General features: G+C 42.5%; 1 protein-coding gene and 1 long non-coding RNA gene across 7 annotated transcripts in view; one reads left to right on the top strand and one right to left on the bottom strand.

The window, feature by feature from the left end:
• The first annotated feature begins 847 nt into the window (after nt 1-847).
• ACSL4 (acyl-CoA synthetase long chain family member 4) overlaps nt 848-14,378 on the top strand; it is a 47,073-nt gene continuing 33,542 nt past the window's right edge. For 2 of the 6 annotated variants that reach the window (XM_057375374.1, XM_057375371.1), the window contains exon 1: nt 849-948. The gene's annotated coding sequence lies outside the window, so the exon portion shown is untranslated. Of the gene's footprint in view, nt 949-7,790; nt 7,902-14,378 lie in introns of those variants that run through there. The other 4 variants (XM_057375372.1, XM_057375370.1, XM_057375369.1 and 1 more) reach the window with 3 other exon arrangements.
• Nucleotides 939-7,769, bottom strand: LOC130578945 (uncharacterized). The gene is made up of 3 exons (XR_008965932.1): nt 7,420-7,769; nt 1,816-1,901; nt 939-1,512 (listed from the first exon to the last, which is right to left on the bottom strand). It is a non-coding gene; the product is annotated as an uncharacterized LOC130578945 (long non-coding RNA).

Raw genomic sequence — 14,378 nt, 5'->3', positions numbered from 1 at the left:
GCTGCTTGTCYAGTGGATATAATGTACCTTTTGTTACCCTGCCTTCTCATTTTTGCACTGCCTTCTCATTTTCTCAAGCTGCTACAAGTCTTTTATGTGAGGATACTTCCATTGTATACCAATGAAGGAGTTAAATTATCTAGGTAGCACAGACTAAAGCCTGAAACTCACCAGCATCATCTTTCTTAAGTATCATTGTCTGGTAAGAAAATAGGTCTGTAAGTGATACTATTCATCTGAAGGAGAAGAAACTGTTATCGGGGTATTTGTCAGCTGTGTGTAATACTGATGCCTGGGCTGGCCTGTGGAGCCAGATRCCATGGCAGATAACAGAAGGGTTCTGCTTTTGGGCACTGTTGGACTCTGAGTACAAGAGCAGCAGGGGCAGAGAACACCTCACAAGGCAGCCATTCCCCTCCCCAGCCCCAGTGCCTGTGAATTTCAGAACTCGCTTCATTCACAAGCATTTACTGCTTCTGTAGCTACTACAATAACAATTTATTTTTTTCAAACAATTTGCATATATAGTATTATGTGAATAAATTAAACAACTGACTCCAAAAATGAACTTGTAAGAACATTGTAGAATGAACTTGTAATAGAACTACTGATGGAAACAAAAGCATGGTCATTCAAAGCATTGTGTAAATAAAACATATTTGATGAATATTTTTTGCATACATGACGTTAACTGTAAACCTGAAGAACAACATGTACAAGTAGGTAGCAGCCACTGATAAGACAAACTGATTGTGCAAGTAGAATTCTCTTCTGTTTTGATGCCAAAAAGGAAGTTAATGTCACAAGTGCAAGCATTTAAGAGTCAGTTTTGTTAACTACCACCGCATTAGAGACTGAGTTTCACCTGGACTCTTCATTAAAAGTACTTTTACTTTACAGATCTGAGTGCTGAGTCAAATCCTTCATCACACAGGAAGCATTTTTAAGGTAAGAATTCCAAGTACCTTCTTTGTACTTTAAGCTGTACTAGCCATCTTTATATGATATTTCTGTTTTTCTCATGGACAGATGTTTTGTGTACACAAATATTATGAATGGAAACAGATCCATTTAGACGCAAAAGATTTTGGCAATGAAATTCCTATGCAAAGGAAATGTTGACTTCTTGACTGAAAAACGCTATTAAGAATGTAGGAAATGTGTTATACTGACATCTTTGTTCATGTAAGCAAGAGCTTATACAGACCTAAGTGATGGGAGAGGTAAAAGTGTATGTGGGGAATGTTCTGTGGGTGACTCCTAAAGGGTTTAAAAAAGGTAACCCAGAAAAAAAAATCATGTCCCTTTCTTACACTGTTCAGTGTAATATGCAAAATTGCTGAAGGGAWCTGTACCACTACTGCAACCTATCCATAAATTACATTTAAAAAGATATTTCTCCAGGAATTTGTGTTCCTTTTTCAGTGTTCCACAGTGCCATGGAGGTAATTGTGTTGGGCTGATGGCAAACAGTGCAGTATAATCAATCAGCCTCTGAAGAAAGGGGTTGTGCTAGAAAAAAAAGCAAGATATGACTCAAAGTTTTGCAGCAAAGACAGAATTAAAAGAATAAAATCTGAATTCCAGCAAAAATCCAGACTTTTTGACAAGCTGGGTAAATTAAATTCTTATAGGTACAGTGTCTTGTAAATCATGACAGAAAGAATGGAAGCTGGAAGGGTATCTTGTAAGAACTCCTTTACAAGCTCAGGAACAGGCTGAAGCAGAGCTGCTGGAGCATGTCAGGGCAGACTGGCAGCTTGCTGGAATTGAGACAAGCTGTACAGAGTATTTTAATATTTGAAGGCTACCAACCTGCTTTAAAGCACACACAATACTTCTGTTCTTGGGCTAGAGTTCGGTGCTGTGACTCCATATTCACCTTCTGGGCATAGTAATCTCTGAAACAAAAAGAAAGTATATCTGATGAAAGCAGGATTAGTTTGTACTCGTTTTTATAGGGATTTACAACCATAAAAACAGATGTTCCAAGAGTCATTTACAGGTTACTTAAAAAAATCACACAAGGCAGTTCACAATAACAAGATGATTTTATAAGTCTTGCATGTAAGTAGACTGCCAGTCTATCACCAAATAAATTTCAGGAATTTATCTTAGATGTGTTTTTATATTATTAAGTATAGAAAATAGCTCAGTCTGTCAGTGTTAAGGACAATGTGTTGATTAATGTTTTTTTGCTTTAAGAAATGAAATATCAAAAACCAAAGAAACACACCATTTAATCTTTGTGTAATAGATGAATTGTTACACAGGAAGCCAGTTACTCTGAGTTAAGTGTTCCTTTCTGCCCCAAATTATGGTTTGGACAAGATGATGTCTGTCCTTCATGCAATCTACTGATGTCTATTTGCCCCCRAGGCTTACAGAAATGGGTACAAACAGATAAGCAGTAAGTTGAGTCATTCTAACATTGCCAACATTACTTCTCATTTTACAAATTCAGAGGAATACATGCACATGCAACTGCTTGCTGTCAGAACAACATGTCCAGGACCACAGAAGATATTGTTTGTTCTTCCCTATTCCATGTTCCTCAGAAATGCAGCTGAAGCAGCTGCCAGCCCACAAACATACAGGCTTAGGACTGATGTTACTTTTTAAAATACTGTATTTCTATAAAAAATTAGCTCAAATGAAAAATTGGAACAAAATTAAGGTGAACACGTAAATATTTTTTATCTAGGTTCTAAATAAAAAAAAAAATAATAGTTGTGGGAAAATGTATCAATTAGGAGCTGGCCTTGCTGTTTCTTTCAAAAACTTCTCCCATCACACAWGTAAACAGAAAAACTATTGAGGTCAAGGTCCTCACTGAAGTCTAATCTTTGCTCTAATGAATTCCCTAAATGGCTTCATACTAAATTAGGGCACCATATTTAAAATGTTATGCTTCCTTTAAAGGAAACTGTGAGACTCAAGAGATCCTGCTGGAAAGAGTACAGAGCAGGCTGAAAGAAGACAATTTTTAGCCATATTTTTAGCCATAATGTGTCCTAATCTAATGGGCTCTCTTGTAGAAAGTCTGGCCTGTTGTGGCTACTGGTAACTGTGGTTATGCACTTTAGATTGGAACTTGCGAAAAATTAAATAAAACATTTAATTTTCATAGCATTTCCTTCTCTTTCTTTTAAATGTCGCTAGGCAGCAGAGAACATATTTTATTATGTGCTAACTATWCAGTCTTCTTTGCAATGGCTGTTCAAAGTTTACTCTGAAGTCTGTTTCTAGGTATTTTGTTTTCTATGGTGATCTGCTGATTGTTCCGCTGTAACTGATGGCAACAAAAATATTAAGAGTGCCACATCTTTCCCTAGATTTAGTGTGGTATATATCAGAAATCTGTCAATCCTGCTTTCCTTTATTAAAATATATATTATTCAGTCARGAATTCCTGGTCCATACTGCATCCAATTTGTGATCTAATACTTTAAGGCTGTGCTTCAGATGGGGCTTTTCGGTTTTGTCATAAACTGGACAGTAAGAGAACACTGCAACTACATTGTCCTTTGGCTTAGTGTAATGTGCAACCCTACCCCTCTCTCGGGAACTGCTGTGAGTGCTGATTTAACCCAAGATCAGTAAATAGCTAGGTGTCCACTTGGAGGAAAGAATCGGGGAAAAGAGAAAATCAGACAATGTGTGCTYGCCTTGCTCTGGTGTCTTCAAGCCTAAGCAGGCAGAGTGTTACTGTCAGGCATCACTTCTCGAAAGGAAAGTAGCTCTAAACTCTGCACACACCTGAGCAGGTAATGCAGGTGAAGTTTTTGCAAAATACAAATGTTATGTCTGCAAGCAGGTACAYGTTTCTGTTTCACACATAGAATAGGGCTTGAACCAATGATTTAATCACGTAATACAAGTATATGTTCAGTACTTACAAGGTGCTATTCATTTTCCTACACAATGACTCAAAGTGAGAAGTCATATTTGGGAACATCAGCGGAACAAAACTGATTACAGGTTTTTTGTTTGGAGAACCTATGAGACTTTGTCTCTACTCTCCCTCTGCTCTGTCCCTCAAAGGCCCAGTATTATTAYTGGAGATGCATAAAGGGTGTTTTATTCTTCATGTAAAAACATAGAAATTTGTTATTATTCTATGACAACTTTATAAACAGATTTGTAGACAAATTTTGAATCTGGTTTCCTGTATAAGACTAAGGGAGGAATGGAACTAGCTTGAACAAAAAGTATCAAAACCCAAAGCAGTTCAAATGTTTGGTAGCAGCCCCTTCTCTTAAAATGCTGCCCTTTACTCACAGCCATCCCTCAATTCCCCCTAATGGAAATTCCTCCTTGGAATGCACTTACTTGAAGATATCAGTAAGCCTTTGTGTCACCAAATGTGAACGACTGACTTCTGTGTTGGTTTTGTTCTCCTTTAAAACACAAGAATCAATTAAAAAAGTTCTGGAGTGAACAGAAGTGGAATAGTCCTGATAGGCAGTGTTCATGTGGAGGTCCAACGTGCAAACAAGGGACACTTTAAAACTTTACCACCCTGACACAAAACTCAGGTAACTTTTCTGGGAAAGTGCTTGCTACAAAATGGCCAAGATTGTGTACAAATTTTGTWTTCTGTTGTTTTGATTCTAACTGTACATCTATGAGGAAATAGGATTGTATTTAGGAAATAGTTGATTTCATCAGTCACTGCGCCTCGTACAAATAAACAACTGACAAGGCTCCAGATATTGATTTATTACTTAGATTAGAAGTGCTAAGATTATGCAATCCCTTTGCTGATATCAGGAATGAGGTGAGAAGCTCTTGACTTTCCAAGCTGGCACTGAATCATGGGTGAAAAACAGAGACCTTGGTTTCAGCCTCTCCTCAAGATCCCTTGCTTTTCTTTTGACCTCTATGATAAGGCTGAAAATCAGCGTCAGTACAGAATGATTTCACTGTCTGGGAAGTGCTGTTATACTCATCACATCCCACAGAGATCTTCGGTGGGTGTTTCTTACTGGAAAGATACAAAGGAGTTGCAGCACAAGAGATRAGAATCCTTTCAGTCAGATTCAGTTTTGAGGATACTGTGACATTTTGTTATATAAAGATCATTTTAATTTTTGCTTGAAGACTCCTCTAAAAGTTTGCAAAGACATTTCACACATCTTGTTGTGAATGTCAGCTTCCTGATGATAGGCTTCCTTGTCTTAGTTTCCTGTTTYAAAGTCTTTGGAAGTATCACACATCCTCAGGGAATTACTACTTGACCATAGCTTTATTTATCAAGAGCAAGTAAATCTGTTCCTACTTTGCTTTCGAAATAGAACATTTGGAGGCTTTCAAATAACYGGTTTAAAGGTTTCTTATGACGAACAAAAGAGCATATTCCACATCAATAAATCCTATGAAAATCAGGCAGGCATTTGCATACTTGTAGCTGCAGGAAAGGTTTCCCATGGTGCTGCTTTTAAAGCCTCCACAGAACGAGGTGTATTTGACTCTTCACCTGGACACGCTGTCTGTAGTAAGTATAGTTTTAGGATTCATTATTCTAAGGATAACCTGACAGGTTATATTTTTTCCTTAATGGTAATGAACMAAAATTTGTTTCCAACTTTGCTGAAATTATTAGCTTGAGCTAGATGTTCATCCTTCTGAAACAAAGCATTTTGYTGAGCATCCCCAACAACACCACTGAGGCCTGGATGTCAGTAAGTGGTGCCTGGCCTGGGGACATGAGTGGACAACCCTGCAGACATTGGGGTTCCCCACAGAGCTTCTTGCTATGGCACACMAGGCCAGCTTGTCCAGGGCCAAGAAGAGCCATCTAACCATGGCTTGGTGAGATCTCCAGCAGGRAGAGCAAAAAGGGAGAGGAGAGGKGAGGGGAGGGAAAGGTGAGGAGCGTTGCATTCAGCAGAATTGTGCAAGCTGAAGCACCTGAAATCCATATGGGAGCAAGGACATGCCATCAGCAGTAGAGAGACGGAAGCTCCAACTTGTTGGAGGTACTATGAAACYCGAAAATGTGAGACTTATCAGCCTAGAAGAGAGATGAATAAGATAATAGTGCAAGGAATCTGTTACAAATCTGTAAAACAGGAGTGGTATGGAGAGAGTTAAGAGAGAATGGTTAACTAATGCAAAAGTCAGGGGACATCATATGGAAATACCAGGCAGAAGGCACAGAACAYACAGAAGTGATTTCCACCCAGCACGAAGTTAAACTGTGGAATAACATCAGGCTGGAGATCCTGGAAGCTTGAGAAAGCAATTGGATTTCTTTTCCATTGTCTGTCAGGAGCAGCAATATGCTACTTGTAGCTAAAGGTCTCTAAGCTGCAGAAGTCCTCATGTCCCCAGGAGATGGCCAGCCACTGTTGGGAACAGCATCGTGTTCTACCTTCCTTGGGCATTGCTCCGATTCACTGTGGCCATTCCAGTGCTTTAGCTGGCTTAGGCACAAGACAGGCTTCCTTWCCCACCAGGATACATCATGGTAAATCTACACTCACTTAATTCAAAACTTAAGACTATAAGTACAAAATAGTTGGAATAAATTACAAGTAGATTTTCTTGCCCATTTACTGTTTATGACAAAGACTTAGGAAATAGGCTGAGTCAGTKTTCTAGCTGAAAAAAAAACATTGTGGCAAGTTGGTTTGCCCAACCTTTTCCAACTATTTAGGGAGGTTAGATCAAAAAGTAATCTGCATAAAACAGATACGCCTTTGGGCATCTTGTGCAATCCAGGTTCTCTTACTAGTGATGATTTGACATTAAGTGAAACAACGGGGTTTGAAACAAATTAGAACGAAGTGAGAGTATAATAAACTGCCCCAAGTGCCGTACAGTCCAAACAGAGCAAAACCCACACAGTCACTCAGCCTCTATCCAAGGAAATGATGTGCTTTTTGCTTCTGTGAGAATGAATAAGTATTACATCCACATTGCACGTGCAGTTGTTGCAATAACATTTTAGTCTCCTGTAAGGTGTTGTCTTTTATGGAAGCAAACTTGTTACCCAATATAGCAATGGCTATGTAATGTATGCCAATTTTGTTTTGTTCACACTCTGTCCCACTCCATATGGGGCGGGGGARGATCCTGCTGGACTTCTGCTCACATAGATGGAGTATGGAATGTTTTCTCTTCCCTTACAAGCTATTAAGAAGTGGCACTGTCAGATGCAAGTTATTTTGTGCCAATGCTCTTCCCAAGAAGCCTCAGACTCCAAAACAGCTAAAACCATCTGGCAAACTCTTGCATGAATCATGGGGATATTTGTAGCCTCTGGCTTTTTGAACCACACTGTGAGTAATCCCAGTTGCTCTCGTCAGCACTGCTGCTGAAAGCCGTTTCTTGTGTTCTGAGTAAAGACCAAAGGGGCCTCTGACTGGGCCTGGTGGTCTCCAGATTGTCAGGAGGCAAAACTGGGTTACAAACCTCTGAACTGTCTGTTCCAGCCTGAAAGTTCCGGACTGGCGGTCCTGCTGCTTCCAGCTGGAGCCTGTTCGGGAGGCCGTGCCCGGGGGTCGGGGCTGGGGCTCCTGGAGTGCTTTTTGCCGGTAGGTYCGCCTGCCCGCGGCCTGTCCGTGGCCTCAGCGGGCCCGTAGCAAGCCCCGCAGCAGAGGCCGCGCCAGCCCAGCTCTGCCCGCAGCCCGGGGTCCCGWGTCACCCCATGACGAGCCCGCGAACCCCGAGGTCACCTCGGGACACGGTGGCAGCACGGACCAGGGCCCGGGTCCGCGGCCGCCCCCGCCCCTTTCCCGCGCGTCACGGTGGCGGAGGSAGGGAGAGAGGATTGGGCGGCCCTGGCGAGCGGCGGCGCGGGGCTCGCTCCTCCCCCGCGCCCTCAGCCATTTTAGCAGCCGGTACCGCCACCGGTACCGCTGTGATCTCCACCGGTAGCGCCGCGCCCGGGTGCGGTGAGTGCGAGCTTTGCGCGGCGCGACGGCTGGGAAAGGGACGGGATGGGATGGGATGGGATGCAGTGGGATGGGAAGGGATCGGACAGAGCCGGTCCGGTCTCTTCGCTGCCCCTCGGCAGCATCTGGGGAGCGGCGAGGGGCGGGAGGGTCGCCCCGCGCACGAGGAGGGGTCGCGGGCTGGCGCTGCCCTGGGTCCGGGGGGCCCGCGGGGCTCACGCTGGGGCGGAGGCGGCCGGGCAAGGAGCGGGGGTTACGCGGGGTCAGGTCCGTCCCCGCGGCCGTGGCTCGGGGGGGCAGGCCGAGCGGATGCGTGGGGCTCGGCGCCCCGGTMCGGGCGGGCAGGAGCTGCCCCGGCCGTTGCCCGGAGCAGGTAGCGGCGCGGAAAGGCCGCCTGGAAGTGCCGAGCAGGGGTCGGGCGGGCGGCCCGGGGGGGACTCGGGCGGGAGCGTCCCTGCCCGCCCCAGCGCTGTCCCGGGTCGGGGCTCCTCTCCGGGCAGCGCCGGAGCCTCCCGCCGTTCCCCGTCCCGCCCGTAGCCCGGGGGCCCGAGCGCGGTCGCTCCCGCCGGCAGCCGGACCCGCTGCCCGCCACTTCCCCGCTCCGCGCCGGGCGGGAGCTCAGCCCCGGCCGCTCCTTGGGCCTGCCCGGGGCCCTGCCCGSTGCCTCGGCGGTCTCTGATCTCCTCCGGAGCCCCCCGCCTCTCACAGCCCCCCCGCCCCCCGCCCGGCTGCAGGGGAAGAGGCTGGGCTCSGGAGATGGGCTGATGCTGATCAGGAGAGGTGATTCACTGCTCAGCGCATGCTTCTCTGAACCACGTCACARAAGCACCTGTTAAAGGAGAGCAAGAAACTGGCTGAATATTTTGTTGTGTTCCTCTGTGATACGCTTTGCTTTTTGGTGTTCTCGAGCATCCCCTTTGTTTATTTTGGACACTTAATTGTAAAGCAAGTACATGTGCATTGCCCAGGTCCCCTGCCCTGGATTTGCACAGACCTCCCTAGATCTAGTGCTGCTGTTTGCTCAGTTCATTAATGAAATAATTGTAGCATATAACTTTATAGCAGAGCGTCGGGGAAAAAAAATTCGGGGAAAAAAAAAAAGTGAAACATTTGTGTTAGGGAAAAAAAGCGTTGTAGTATAAAATAGTTCAGTGAGGATGCTCAATAAATAAATACAGATTTATTTATATAGAAGGTTACAGAGAAACTTGGTGTCATGGAGTGTTTTATAGAAAGTAGATGGACGTTTGAATTCCCTGATGGTGGGGACAAAAGATGATTGTCAGGGTAAAGATAATGTTGGTCCTTGCTTGGTTGCTCTTTTTATCTCAGACTACTGCAGCATACAAATAAGAATAATACGTGTGTTGATATTTACTGTTACAGATAAACTTGCGATTGTAGCCTTKCCAATTTCAAGGGCAAAAATGAGCAAAGAAAGCTGCAGGTAGACCTTAGAAACGTACATTTTTTTTTTCTTTAAGGTCTACTTTTTGAATCTTTGGAATRTGTCAGCTTAGACTAAGTGCAGTGATTAAAAATGTGGATTTTCTTTTTCCCAATATATGTTTAAGATTTTCATGTCTCCAGTCTTTTCATCCAATTAAAAGAGTTAGCAAAATTCTGCAGTCTCTGAAAGGATGTTTGGTTTCATGTTTTTATTTCTTCTGCACTTTGTGCATGAATACAAAGTTTGTATTTTAATAAAATTCTACAGAAGCCTTAAATATTTCCACATAAAAGTTATTTTGGAAAATATTTAATGCATTTTTAACATAGCTCTCATTTCTTTGTATTTACCAGTCCATCTTCATTATTATTTTAAACTACAGAACTGTATAAACTTGAAACAGACGGTTCCCCCTCACCAGAGACTGCTGTGGTGGGGCTTTCAGGAGGTGTTCGTTATTTAGGTGTTTGCATCTCATGCACACTTTAATCATGTGTAACCTTTAATGGCCTCTGGAACATGCACTGCCAGCGATGGTGCTGCCTGTTAGCTGTTCATTGAATAATCCAACAGCAGTAGCTATACATTTTCAGCATAATAAATTAAGAGRGTTCAGCAGATGACACCTTCTCCTAACACAAGGATGATGCTTCAGCCCTTTCATARAACTCGACAGACTTCTTGAGCAAACCACTAAGGCAGGGTTTGGATATAGATATATGCCAGGTGATGTTAAGATATATATCTAGTAAAATAGGTTCAGCCTGTTACACTGATGTAAATGAAGTTCATACTCAAATACCAAACAGTAACCTGAGCCAAGTAAACATGCAAAATATATTGAAGTTAATGATAWATAGAGTCAGGTAGTTAATGTGATGAATGAGTGCTTGTTTGTAAGAAAACCCTTCAGAGTAAGGCATTACTTAAACTAAAAAAGAGTTGGAGTTAATGATTAAGGGAAATCTCATTGTATACTCAAGCATGTGGTGACTGTGCTTCAGGACATTTGTTTTCGTAGGAGAGAAGGAAGTTGCATGGAAGGAGGAAAGCARTTTCCTGAGAAACAAAATTTACAGTTTTGTTCTGTTTGTTCATAGATTGGGTTGTTATTTAGATGGTGCAGTGTCTTCGGGTTTTTTTGTTTTGTTTTTTTTTTGTGTGTGTGTGTGTGGAAGGCCTATCTCAAAAGCTGTCCACACTGTTTAATTTTGCCACCTTCTGAAGCAGCTGCATTGTGACTGCTTTTGTGTTCATCTTTGTTCCAAAGTCTCCTCCTCTCCTCCCTGTAACTGGGATTGCTGCCCCTCACATATCCATTTGGAATAGGCCGGCTGTATGGAAGAGAAGGCTTAAGAAAGTATTTCTCAYCTGCTGGTAGAGCTATGTTTAGACTGGATATGGATTACTAGTTTGCTGTTGCTTTTGTTTCATTGCTCTTTTGGTTGAGGGTGGAGGAGGGAAATTAGGATTGTCCATAATTTGCTGACACTCCTAAAATCTGTGTGTTTTTTCAAAATTGAGCTCCGTAGGCAGGCACATGCAAACGGACTCTAAATGCAGCACTGGTTATTCCTTCTGTGGCCACTCASTCAGTGTAACCTGTGTTGTATCGAAAGTAAAGCCCACACTGGAGTGGTGTGACAGGTTTCCCCAATGCCCTGTGATGGTCGTGGAGCCTGACAGTGCCAAGACCCTTTCTCAGACTCTTCTTTGCAGTCTTGAGTGGTGCATGAGGAGGACCTTGCCTTAATAGTGGACGTGCTGGAGCTGCAGGTTGTTTTTCTTGTTTTATACAGACGTGAACTAAAAGACACTGGATGGAAAAAGAGTTGGCCAGTGGCCAATATTGCCTGGGAGCTGTGGTTTCAGTTTTCTTCTCTACAGAAGGTACCTAGTGTCATCTACATTGAGATCAACAAAAATGGTTGGGCAGAACTTAAATATACAGCAGCTCTGCTTTCCCTGGCCCACTTCTTATCAGGGCCATCAGTTCCTACCTAACACTGCATATGAAGTGCACTTGTAATTTAAGATACAGCTTCGATTGTGTGCCAGGTGTGCATTTACCAGACCGAGTGCATGAGACAGAGGTTAGGAATGAGTGGTGGGGGAGGAATTCCTCCCACTGTTGTCGTTGCCCTAGATAGGGAGCCTGTCTCCTGTTCAGGTTACTGCGCTGCTGCTGACCTGTGCTGCCACGGGCCAGAGCAGCTTCTGAACCAGGACTGAGATAGGGCTGGCATCAACTTCATCTTCTTTTTTCCTGTGAGGGTGCTGAGACACGGGCACAGGTTGCCCAGGAGGGCTGTGTATGCCCCAACCCTGGCAGTGTTCAAAGCCAGGCTGGATGAGGCCTTGAGTCTGCAGAGGTTCAGTACAAGGAGTGAGTGTGAGGCCTGTTGGTACAATTGGYTGGAGAGTTATTTAAAATGATCCCAAATATAGCAGAAAACTCAAAGGCACATTGAGCCATTTTTTTAGTAAGGCAATAAATAGCACAGGCAGTGTTGGGAAATGGAGGAGCAGAACAAGCAAGGAAAGGTGATTCCGGGCATGGGACTGGGAGGGATGGAAAGTGTTTTCCTTAAGCCAGCATGTTGCCAGGTTGTCAGTTTGTATAATGGATGATTTTTAAAGTTAGAGTGCATGAGTTGCTTAGGATGGATGTGAGGGTGGAGCTTATGCTGCCGCGTCAAAAAGTCAGTGTGCATTTTATTTGCTTTATATTTAGAATAACAGCTGTGTAATGTGAAGGATGTGAGGAATTGTTTTCCTTTTTTTTTGCTTCAGATAGAACTAAGCACTTGGACTTGTTCCTGAAATCCAAGCGTACTTTTCACCTCAGTAAAGTAGCTTTAAGGAATCCTAGATATTGTTTATTTTTTTTTTTTTTTTTACTTTTAAATAAATTTTTGCACAGGTTTTATAGTACAGTTAATAACAAATCAAGGGATATTGTACATCTGAGAGTTCGCCAGGCTTCAAGGTGAGATATCTTTATCTCCAAGGTAGAGATAAAGTGATCTACCAATTATCACAGAATTAAGAGTCCCGGATTTAAAGTGATCCAAGGTGGATCCTTAGTTATCACTTTAAATCCGAGATTATTAAATCTATTACAGTTGAATACCACTGTTGTTCAGCAASAAGTAATGAACTAGGATTTCTAGGATTTCCTTCAATGTATATTGATGTGACTATTGATTCCCAATAGTATATTACTGCTTCCTCAGTAGAGCATCTTTTTAAAAAGCATACATGCAACTTCCCTTTTAGGCAATAGGTTTCTATTTCTTTTAAAGTTCTTATTGTAAATCCATTGGTATAAATCTGGCAATGGCAGCTGTTAAATGTCAAAACCCAGAGCAGAATACCTGTATGCACATCTGTTTTACTTAATACTGTGGTGAAGCTGCAGCTCCTCTCATGGTTTTTGCTCATCACTTTTGTTAGTGTACAGGGAAAATGCCTATATTTCCAAACACTGATAATCAGGAGTGTTTTATAGAATAGGTGGATAGTGGCAGTTGGAATATTTATATATATATATATATATTTAGGTATGCTTGAAAGACTGTGAAGTTAGAAACAAATTAACATTGCAAGGACAGACTTAAAATAGCACATTACATCCCAGTACTTGTTCTCTTGCAGCTTGTACTAATTAAGAGWTGTTTAAATTATCATTATAATAACACTAGTGTTCTGTTGTAACTCTCCTTACCGCAGAAAATAAGATGATCAATACCAAGAGAGTTACAGAAATGCTTGTGTTAAGATGATTTTTTTTTAATTATTTAAACTTACAATAAATGAATGTTTTCTTTTTGGAGTATCTGTTAATGACACATTTACTGTACCCCCTTGTACCTTTGTTGTAGTATAAGCCTGGCCAACATGTAGAAGTTTTGACATTTAGGTAATGGTTATGTTGGCAAMAGTACTTGTTAGATCTGTAGTGCAGACCTGGTTTTTGTTTGGGGTTTTTTAAGCTGTTTTACAATCCAGTGCAACCCATTTTAAAGGGAAAGTACTGTTGGTACAGTGTACTCTGATCATTGTTCCACTTGGCAATGTGTTTCACCCAAGTGCGTAGCATTTTAAATTTAAATTRTGCTTAGTAAATATGATGGATGATTATGTTCTAGGAGACACAGAAGTAGATTGAAAGGATGGCTAGKTTTTTTTAACTGCTGTTGGCACATTATAAGCTACAAGAGGTGCATCCTGCACCACACCTTCACTGAGGTTTTCCTYTGTACGTGCAGTGGCTCAGTTTCAGCAGTTCAGTACCTAGTTTATACAGCTGCTTGTGTGTGTGTTTGCTGTGCAAGTAGTGCAGAAGCTGGAGTGGCAGTAGKGCCTTTAGCTGGGGTTGTTACCGTGTGCTGCTCCTCCATGGCAGTCTGTGAGTGTTCTCTGGGTGCAAGGCTGGCTCTGGCGCTGTCAGCAGTACCCATTACACACCCACATGTGGTTTGACCTCACTGGGGTTGGAATTATTGGGGACTGAGAGCTTAAAYACTTTAATTTCTATGTGGAAATTTCTGACCTTTAAACATCATGACTCAAGGATAAGTTAAGCATTCTCATGCTGCTGCTTATTTTATTATTTCYTCCCATTCCCAAATGGTTGTATTTTCAGCCATGCCTCTGCTCACCTTGGCACTGCTGTAACTGATACATCCCTTGTATTCACCTTCTCAACTTATTGTCAGAGTAGCCCCTAAAATAGCTGTACCACCGTCCTTCTTGGCAAGTGCCCCTTAACCCTTTTTAAGGGCCTTATTTGCAGAAATCCTGCTCACAGAAGAAAAATAATGGCATAGAGAGGAACTGAAGAAATTATAACATTTAGTATGTAATACCACAAAGAGAAATTCTCTGTGTTGGCTGTTTATAAGCATGTTTGTTTTGTATTTCCCAGTTCAGATTATTGGAAAAGAAATACAAAGCAAATAACTGATTTCTGCAGAGCACCTGTGTGCTCTAAGGCACTTCTTTCACAGCTGCCAGAACATCTT

Source organism: Malurus melanocephalus, unplaced genomic scaffold (genome assembly GCF_030028575.1).
Source record: "Malurus melanocephalus ecotype Western Australia unplaced genomic scaffold, MMel_1.1 scaffold_247, whole genome shotgun sequence".
NCBI lineage: Eukaryota > Metazoa > Chordata > Aves > Passeriformes > Maluridae > Malurus > Malurus melanocephalus.
Note: the sequence above shows the minus strand (reverse complement) of the source record. Positions and strands in the feature narration are given on the sequence as shown.